Below are 9,163 nucleotides of genomic sequence, written 5' to 3'. Positions count from 1 at the left end.
TTAACACTCTAATCTTCCCATGGAACACCCGATGGTGTGACTTATTAGATGAGCTGTTGTGTGGTACATGGCAACCGTCAAGGTTCTTGTGATAGAATTACAACTACATATTACAGAGCTTTATGTTAAGGTATTTGCTGTTCCACAGTAGCAGTTTAAGACATATCCTCTGAACAAACTGGTTTTCTTCAAAGACAGACTTTTGGGTTAGCTGCAGATCTTCCATCATTACCATTATATTATTAATATAATCAATAGTTCACCCAAACATTAACATTCTGGCATCATTATTCACCCTTATGTTGTTTCAAACTCATATAAGTCTCTTCCACGGAACATAAAATGATTTGTTAGACATATTATGTTAGTCCCGGTCACCTTTTTATTTTCATTGCATCTTTTATCCATACAATGAAAGTGAAAGGTGACTGAGGCTGTCAATCTGTCTAACAACTCCTTTTGTGTTCTGCAGAAATAAGGAATACATACAGGTTTAATAAAACATTAGGGTGAGTATTTTTAGGTGAACTATTCCTTTACTAATATTATAGATATGTATTTTCCATCTTTACTGTACACTTATTGATTTTGTTCACAATTACCTCACAGACACATTTCTACAAACTTAAAAGGAATATTCCGGGTTTAATACCAGGTAAGCTCAATCAACAGCATTTGTGGCATAATACTGATTACCACAAAAAAAATGTTTGACTCGTCCCTCCTTTTCTTTATCTCTATTGAGGCACTTACAATGGAAGTGAATGGGGGCCAATTGAATGTTTGAACGTTAAAATACTCACTGTTCCATAAGTTTAGCCACAAGACATAAAGGATATACATGTAAACATGATTTTAGTGTGATAAAATCACTTACTAACATTTTCTGTGTAAAGTTATAACCAAATTTACAACTTTGTTACCATGATGATGTAATGTCAACAAACCCTGAAATGACTGTAAAAATTTCAGTTTGAACAACTGTACAACTCAAATAATACACATGTTTTAACAGAAGAATTAATGAAAGTGCTTTTATAAACTTTTACATGCTGAATACAAACAAAGATTTTTAAAGAATATTTCAGCTCTGTAGGTCCATACAATGCGAGTGAATGGGTGCCAAAACTTTGAAGCTCCAAAATCCAAATAAGGGCAACAGAAAATACTCCAGACTCTGGTGGTTAAATCCATGTGTTCAGAAGTGATATAATAGGTGTGGATGAGAAACAGATCAATATTTAAGTCACACATATCACATCATGTCTGAATACATGGATTTAACCTCTGGAGTGTTATTGATAAATGTAATGCTCCTTTTAAGTGGATTTTGGAGCTTCAAAATGTTGGCACCCATTCACTTGCATTGTATGAACTTACAGAACTTAGAAATTCTTCTAAAAACCATCATTTGTGTTCTGCAGAAGTCATATATTTGAAGAATATCTGAGAATTTTAATTTTTGGGTAAACTATTCCTTCAAGGTTTCATTTAAAGGCCCCCCCAAAAATGGCTTGACAAGTGCAGTTTTCTTTCTTGTGTTGAAGTATTACTGAACAAAGAGGTGGGGGTGAAGGGCTTGTACCCCTTTTTAAACAAACAAACAAACAAACAAACAAACAAACAAACCTTTAGTTTACTTCACAGCCGAAAACCATGATTTGCTACTTACTATTGCTTGTCAGTGGCATGGGTGAGGGACACTCTCATTCTACAGAGCACTTCACTGGACCAAAATTTGGATGCGCATGAACAGTAAGTGTAAGATGAATTGTGTACAATCACAATAATTTATAAAAAAAAATATGACAAAACAATGCACTATAAAAGTATACCAAGCGACTTCAGAATCCTCTGAAGTCACAGGGTAGCTTCAAATGTAAAACAGAGTGAAACTTGAAGTTTTAATCTCTGAAAATCTGCCTCTCTGTTGAGGCGGTTATATTTAGTTCAAAACATACCTCCAAACATTCACTTATCACAATCAGTAGCCAATAGCATTTGACATCATGAGTGTGGGTCAGGATTTGTAGACAGGGACTATGCTCATTGAATAAAGACTCAACTTTGGATTTATTCCTCAAAAACATCACTCTGCATTAGCACACACAAAATAGAGGATTACTTTTGCAATAATTTTTATGGTGTGTAGTGCCCCCTACCCTTAACCTTTAAATGGGCGGAGCACCGACTTCCTATGGTGTGTCTCTCGATATTAAAAAATATAAATCCCCTCCAGTATCCTATTAACTACTGTGACAAATTAAATGAATAACCCTTTTAAATTCCCTTTTAGGTGTACTATGATTACCCTAAAATATGAAGAGTTCAATCATCAAAAAAGGTATGTATCAAGAAATAAAAATTATATTTATTAATCACAAGTAAAAATAAATACAATAAAATAAATGACATGTCTTTCTTTTCAGAAATATATACAAAAAAATAATAAATATGCCCCTTTAACAATACAAATGACCTTTACATTATATCAGTGCACTTGGACTTAAATAAAATTAGAATTCCAAATAAACACTAATTTCAGTAGGATTTTTCAAACTTATTACGGTTTAACTCTTCCAAAATGAAAATTATGTTAACAATCAATAGTTATTAGTGGGCCCACAAACACTCACACTCTCACACACCCACCCATTGTAGGCCTATTAGTGGCTTGAGAGCATTGTGGCCTTTAAAGACCACAACAAATAAAATAAATATTACATTAACTCCTCTTTGGAATCCAAACGAACCCAAATGATCATCCATGAACTCCACATAGATCATCAATTTGTCCTTAACCACTCCCAGCAGTCAGCTGAATTAACGTCAAATCTTCTTCCTCTCGATGTCTGTAGTCTACTCAACTCCAATGATGTTTAAAGATCACTAAATAGCGCTATGACTCACAGTTACTCAAACAAAATAAACGTAAAACTCCAGATTAACTCACATTACATCCGATACTCTTCGATGCACAGTTCACTCTCACGTGGATCTCTAACAAACTTGCATGTCTTCCTGTTGCGCGGTGCAGCGAACATGGTTCAAACTAAGAAATGTAAAGTTTCATAAACAAAATAAAAGCAATCACTCACATAAACAGTGTCATAAATGCTTATCACCTTACAATATTACGAAAATTAACACACTGGTTTAGTGGTTAAAAATAAACTTTCTTTCCCGTAAATGCACAAGCAAATCTTATGACTTATCTCTCCAATCAGCCACCTTCTATCTCCTCCTATAGCCAATCACAATCCATATCCCCTTATAGAGGTGGGATTAAACTAAATAAATGACCAATCATAGTTACTGGCATGCCAACAAAGGTGAGAGAGGAGTAGATATTTTTATTTATATGAAATTCCACACCTGTATTCCAATCTACTTCTTAATGTAATCCTTCTTCATGATCACGCAGCTTGTTTTATGGGAGTAAACATGCCCAATTTGTTTGGTCAGGCTGTGCAGATGACAGCCAACATTCTGTGTTTCATATGTTTAGGTGGTGTCCGCACAACCATTGACCAGGTAAATAAAAAATGGCACTCCATGTCAAAAAGGTTGCCGACCCCTGTTCTAGATAATAACTCTTAACAAGGAACGGAATGCCCAAGGAGACTTTTCTCCTGTTGTATTTGCATTCACAAAAGGAACCACCATAGTGATGCCATCAATTATCGACCATCTATTTGCACGTGTGTTTCAATAGCAGCAACAACAACAACGATGGAGGATGCCGGGATCAGAGATAAACTTTAGTTTTTTGTTTAGTGCTGTGTTAAACCAACTGTGGCTGCATCCAAAAATGTAGGCAGATGCCTTATCAGTTAATGGTTTAAACAACAGTGGTTTTGGATTAATGGAACAATTTAAAAAGCACCTTATTTCATCCTACCTTCATACATTCTTATTCTGCCTCCGAAGCACTTACCAGCATTTTCCAGTTTTCGGGCACAGTCTCCAGGTTACAGATAAGACGAGGTGGCGAAAGTGCGCTATAACCACGCAGCACACACTGAACTCAGTGGACAACATGTTGAAAATGCCCTATAAACCTATTTATCAACACAATCTTTTATGACGCATCATAAATTAATGTACTGAAGTACTATAAATAAGTCTTGATGCAAGTTAACCACGCAGTAGCAGGCACACAATACTTCCCTCATGTAAACTAGATTTAATGATGGTTTAGTGTATAATACATTTCAATTACCCACTCTCGATAAACATCTCATTATTTATTTCCATCATCCCAGGAAAAAGTTGATGTAGTAATACAGAAATCACTTTATTTTCTCTATATAGTCACACAGTACAGATGCCATGAAAACTCAAATAGTGTCTCCCGATAAAGCCACACTCAATCGTTGTTCATGTCCAAAAGTTGTTGAGGGTGGGTAGGGTTTTTTTTTCTCGTTTTCAGCTATATTTCTCAGTGTCCCTCTCTTTTAAAGAATGTAATGAACAGAAATCAGATGAATTACATAATGAATGTCTGTAGTGTATTAGAGCACATTTTGGCATTAAAAGAATAAGCTCATGCACCTGATAGTCTCTGGAATGAAAATGTCCTAAGTTATTCTTCACACCTAACAGTGACTGACTGTGATGGAAGAAAATAGGCTTACTTTTGGGATGTGGTCGATACAGATGCGCTTCAAAGGGAAATGCCATCTTCTTTGCCACGCTCTCAATGAACCTCTCGCATAGGGACACACAACCACAGGAGGCAAATGACTAACTCAAAGTGTGGCTTTAATCAGACTTGTCTTTTTGATCCTGCCATTTATTTTAATGATTCTTGGCTGAAGAAAAGGAAATCAATTCCTCTCATTCTTGATGTGCCTTAGAAATAGTCTTCATGATGTTTTGTGGGTTCATTTTAGATGTATTTGTTCTATTTTGTGTGCACTCCAAAGAATTCTTTTTTTCAATGCAGCTGTTTCATGGTTTGGGGCAATCTAATTTTGAAATATAACTCTTGCAGTCAATGTAATACTCAGCAGCATCACAAAACAAATCTACTCTGTCTACAGGGGCATCAGGTGATGTCAAGCATATGAAAACATTACGTTCCTTATTTTTGGCTTTTCACAGCTGAGAAAAATTTGCATTGAAATGTAAACCCATTTTAGGCCATGATTTATCAACAAGCTTCCAGAAGCTCCATAACTTACAAAAAACAATCAGTACTAGATACATAACACAATTCCACTTACAGTAGGCCTACCTGAGGCTGATAAGCTCAAACACATAATTTACTCACCCACAAGTTGTTCCAAACCCATATGACCCAAATGGGTTTGGAACCATTATTGCATTGGGAAACACTTTAAAATAAGGTTACATTTGTTTATATTAGTTTAAAACAAAATGGGCCAACATGCACTAACAACGAACAATACTTTTACAGAACATATTTTAACCCCTTCAGAACCAGTGTCCATCATATTTTTTGGGGTTTTTAAACCAAAAAAAAAATAATGCTTTTATAATATGAATAATGCCTAGTCACTGATTAGACTTTGATCAACCAATCACAATGAAAACATAACCCCTAATTTAATCTGTGAGATCATAGGCATCACATTAGACAGGCATGGCTCACCGACTAGACAGGAGGAGGAGTGAGCACCTTTTTTACCTTTTAAAATCAAATTTATGTTCATGGTAGCCTCATCAACTTGCACCTGTTATAATCTTAATAGTATTAAGTGATACTATTCAAAGTTAATTTTAAGATGTATTTTAGAGTTGTAGAACACAGTTTAATGTCCATCAGATCTTGAAAGATATCAACAGGAACCTCATGACTTAGTCTCAGTGTGTCAGGTGGTGAAATTTGTGCAAGCATTTTAGAGCTAAAAATATGCCCCAATTTGACAAATAATTGTTTTTATAATGTCTAAAAATATATCCAATGCATAGTGATACCATCTAGAAATTAGGTTTGTTACAACATTGGCTTATAGAGATCATAAAATGCAAGGAGCACTGAAGCATCTATTGGACATAGCTGTCATTTTGCAGTATTGTTATTTTTATTCCAGCAGATTTTACCAGAGACCTCCAATTCCATTTGACATATTTTAATGCTTTAACGCTCTTTCAATTTACTGAAATTAAGGTTTTTATTGAAGTGAATGCTTATTTTATATGAAAATGAATGGTGTATTTTCGTAATTTAGAGCCAAAAAAGGTCTAAATACCATAAAATCCTCCCAAAAGTCTTTTTTACTTTATTGAAGTTAGTTTTATTAAATTTATTTCATAAAAATAAAATAAAACTAAATACTTATTTAAATTAGTTTTTGGGTCAAATTTAGCCAAAGAGTACAATTGTGATTGTAAAGCAAAGAGTGCACAGTGCCAGGCAAGGTGCTGCACTGGGTTTCAAAACAGCTAGTAGGAGAAATCAGAACCCAAGTTGGTCTCCACCTGGCTATGGGAGTGAATAAATTGCCAAGAGTCTCCACGTACTGGGAAGCATAAAATAATCAAGACTCCAGTGGTTAAATCCATGTCTTCAAAAGCAATACAATAGGTTTGGATGAGAAACGGATCAATATTTAAGTACTTTTTTACAATAAATCTCCACTTTAACTTTTTCTTCCACATTCTTCTCTTTTTCTTTTTTTTTTTTTGGTGATTTGCATTCTTCAAGCATATCGCCACCAATTGGTCAGGGCATGTCAAAGGTGGATATGTACTGGGTATAGCTGTTTTCTCCTACAGTGTGCCTTCAGAAGAATATGATGCAAAAGTCATATTTTATGATAATTTTGGGTCCTTTTTAAAGGAATACTCCAGGTTCACTACAAGGTAAATGGGGCCAATCGTAAGGGCAGAAATGTGAAACTTATGATTTTATAAGAGCACATTAATTCTTCTGTTAAAACTCATGTGTTCTTTGAGCTGTAAAGTTGTTTAAATTGTAATTTTTACAGTCATTTTAGGGCTTTAGGATTGCTGACTACATTGTCATGGCAACAATGTATCTGTTTCACACATATTGTTTATGTATTGTGCTATACTTTTGAAAAAGTGAGTATTTTAACATTAAAAAATTGGCCCCCATTCACTTCCATTGTATGTGCCTCACCATAATATTGATTTTTTGCTTAAGTCAAAATAAATTTTTGTGGTAATCAATATTTTGCCACAAATGATGTTGATTGAGTTAACTTGTATTTAACACTGAATATTCCTTTAAGCCTTGAAATTATCCACTTACATTTTAATGCAAAGACTTCATTACAATCTTCATTAAACATCTCCTTTTGTGTTCTGCATAAGAAATGATTAAAGTCATACAGGTTTTGAACGCATGAGGGAGAAAAATTACAGAATTTTCATTTTTGGGAGAACTATTCCTTTAATCCTAAAATCTAAGAGCTCTCCAAAAATATCCTTATAATTAGACATTCACAGTTTACCTATGCTCCATGTGTTTAGTGTTTTAACACCCCAGTGAGGCGAGTGGTTTAAAAAACAGATGGATTTTACCACACAGCAAAATCTCTCCCAACATGTAGCGAGTTTCACAAGTTCATGAATTATTAAACACCACCTGCAGCAAAAATTATTTTATTTTTTTGTCCAACTGTCCGATAGTAACAGGAACTGTTCTTCAGGCTTCATTTATGGTCATAATGAAGCTGTATGCAGAGCATGGCTGTTCTGTGAAGGCATCATATCATGCTGGACAAACACGACAACAGTTGTTAAACCCAATTGAGTCCTCGGCCAGTGAAGCATATGCCTGACAGTTTGTGGAGAGTTGTGAGCATGATCTTTTGGGCAGCTGGAGAATAGATTATGTATGCTTAATATGGGATGGGATCTTTAAACATTTTTACTGCAATGTTTCTTTCCATTAACAGAGACATTAATCATTCAATCAGAGTACCTTGTAAAACATTGACTTTTTCTATTGCTATACTGCACTGCTCTGTATTAATAATTCAATTACTATTGATTTTTGAAAGAATTTCACCCAGTAATTACATTCTATCATAATTTATTCACTTCCACATCGTTCCAAACACGCTTGACTTTCTTTTGAGTGTAAGTGTATTCCAGTCGATAGTGACTATAAAACTGACCCAAAAGTAACATTACAGTAGTACATTCAAATTGTGTGCCATATTCAAGTCTTCTGAAGGCATCCAATAGATTTTCTGACTTTGTTTTTATAACACACGAGCCAATGTGAACAAGCTTCTCTCATAGAGTTTACGAACACTCAACGGACTGCAAGATATTCACTGAAAGATTACTTAAATGTTGGGTTCTTTCTTACCAAAACCAAATCACATGCTTTCAGAAAACTTGGAATATGACACACAAGTTGCATAGACTTTTATATTCCTTTGGGTCCTATTTTAGGCTTTCAGTGAATCACTCTCAACTGCCATTTTTATTGAAAATGCGGACCGGATACTCATTAAAACATCTTTTGTGTTCCTCAGATGAAGGAAAAAAGTCATACAGATATGGAACAGCTTCAGGGTGTGTAAGTTATGACATCATTTTAAATATTTCTTTAAAAAAACAGCATATTTTGAAGTTGAAAATGAATAAAAATTATCTAGTAACTTGTAAAAAGAAGGCACTCACGTGGTATGAATTAAAAGCCATTATTTAATTGGGCTACAACATCTAAAATATGGAAGCCCAGGAGTGCCATTTACAAAAAAAACATTGAAAAATTATCAATCTATTAATTTTAAAATAAACATGTGAATAAATAAACCAATTTATAAATGGAAAATATTTCATATTTAAATATTTAATCATATTTAAATATGCACCTTTTAAATAGAGTTTTAAAAAGCATTTTAAAGATGCCCTTGCTCACCTTTGGCGCGTGTTTCAGTTCGGGCCACGGGTCGGGAGCAGAGTTTCCGCTAGAAAAAAATGGTGCCGGTCAAAGTGACCGGCAGAGGTTTCGTTTTACGGACATTTTGATGATATGCCGGTCAAATATATCGCCTCTTAATTAGTCAAGTTGAGGAAAACTGGAGGCAGTCTATGTAACTTAAAAAATGACATAATCAGGCCGTATAGAATGCAACATATTATTATTAGCTTAACTTTCAAATAGACGAAAAAAAACATGAACGTCCGATTAGCGCCAATCAACGCCAATTGT

This window comes from Xyrauchen texanus, chromosome 1, assembly GCF_025860055.1.
Source record: "Xyrauchen texanus isolate HMW12.3.18 chromosome 1, RBS_HiC_50CHRs, whole genome shotgun sequence".
Classification (NCBI taxonomy): Eukaryota; Metazoa; Chordata; class Actinopteri; order Cypriniformes; family Catostomidae; genus Xyrauchen; species Xyrauchen texanus.
Note: the sequence above shows the minus strand (reverse complement) of the source record.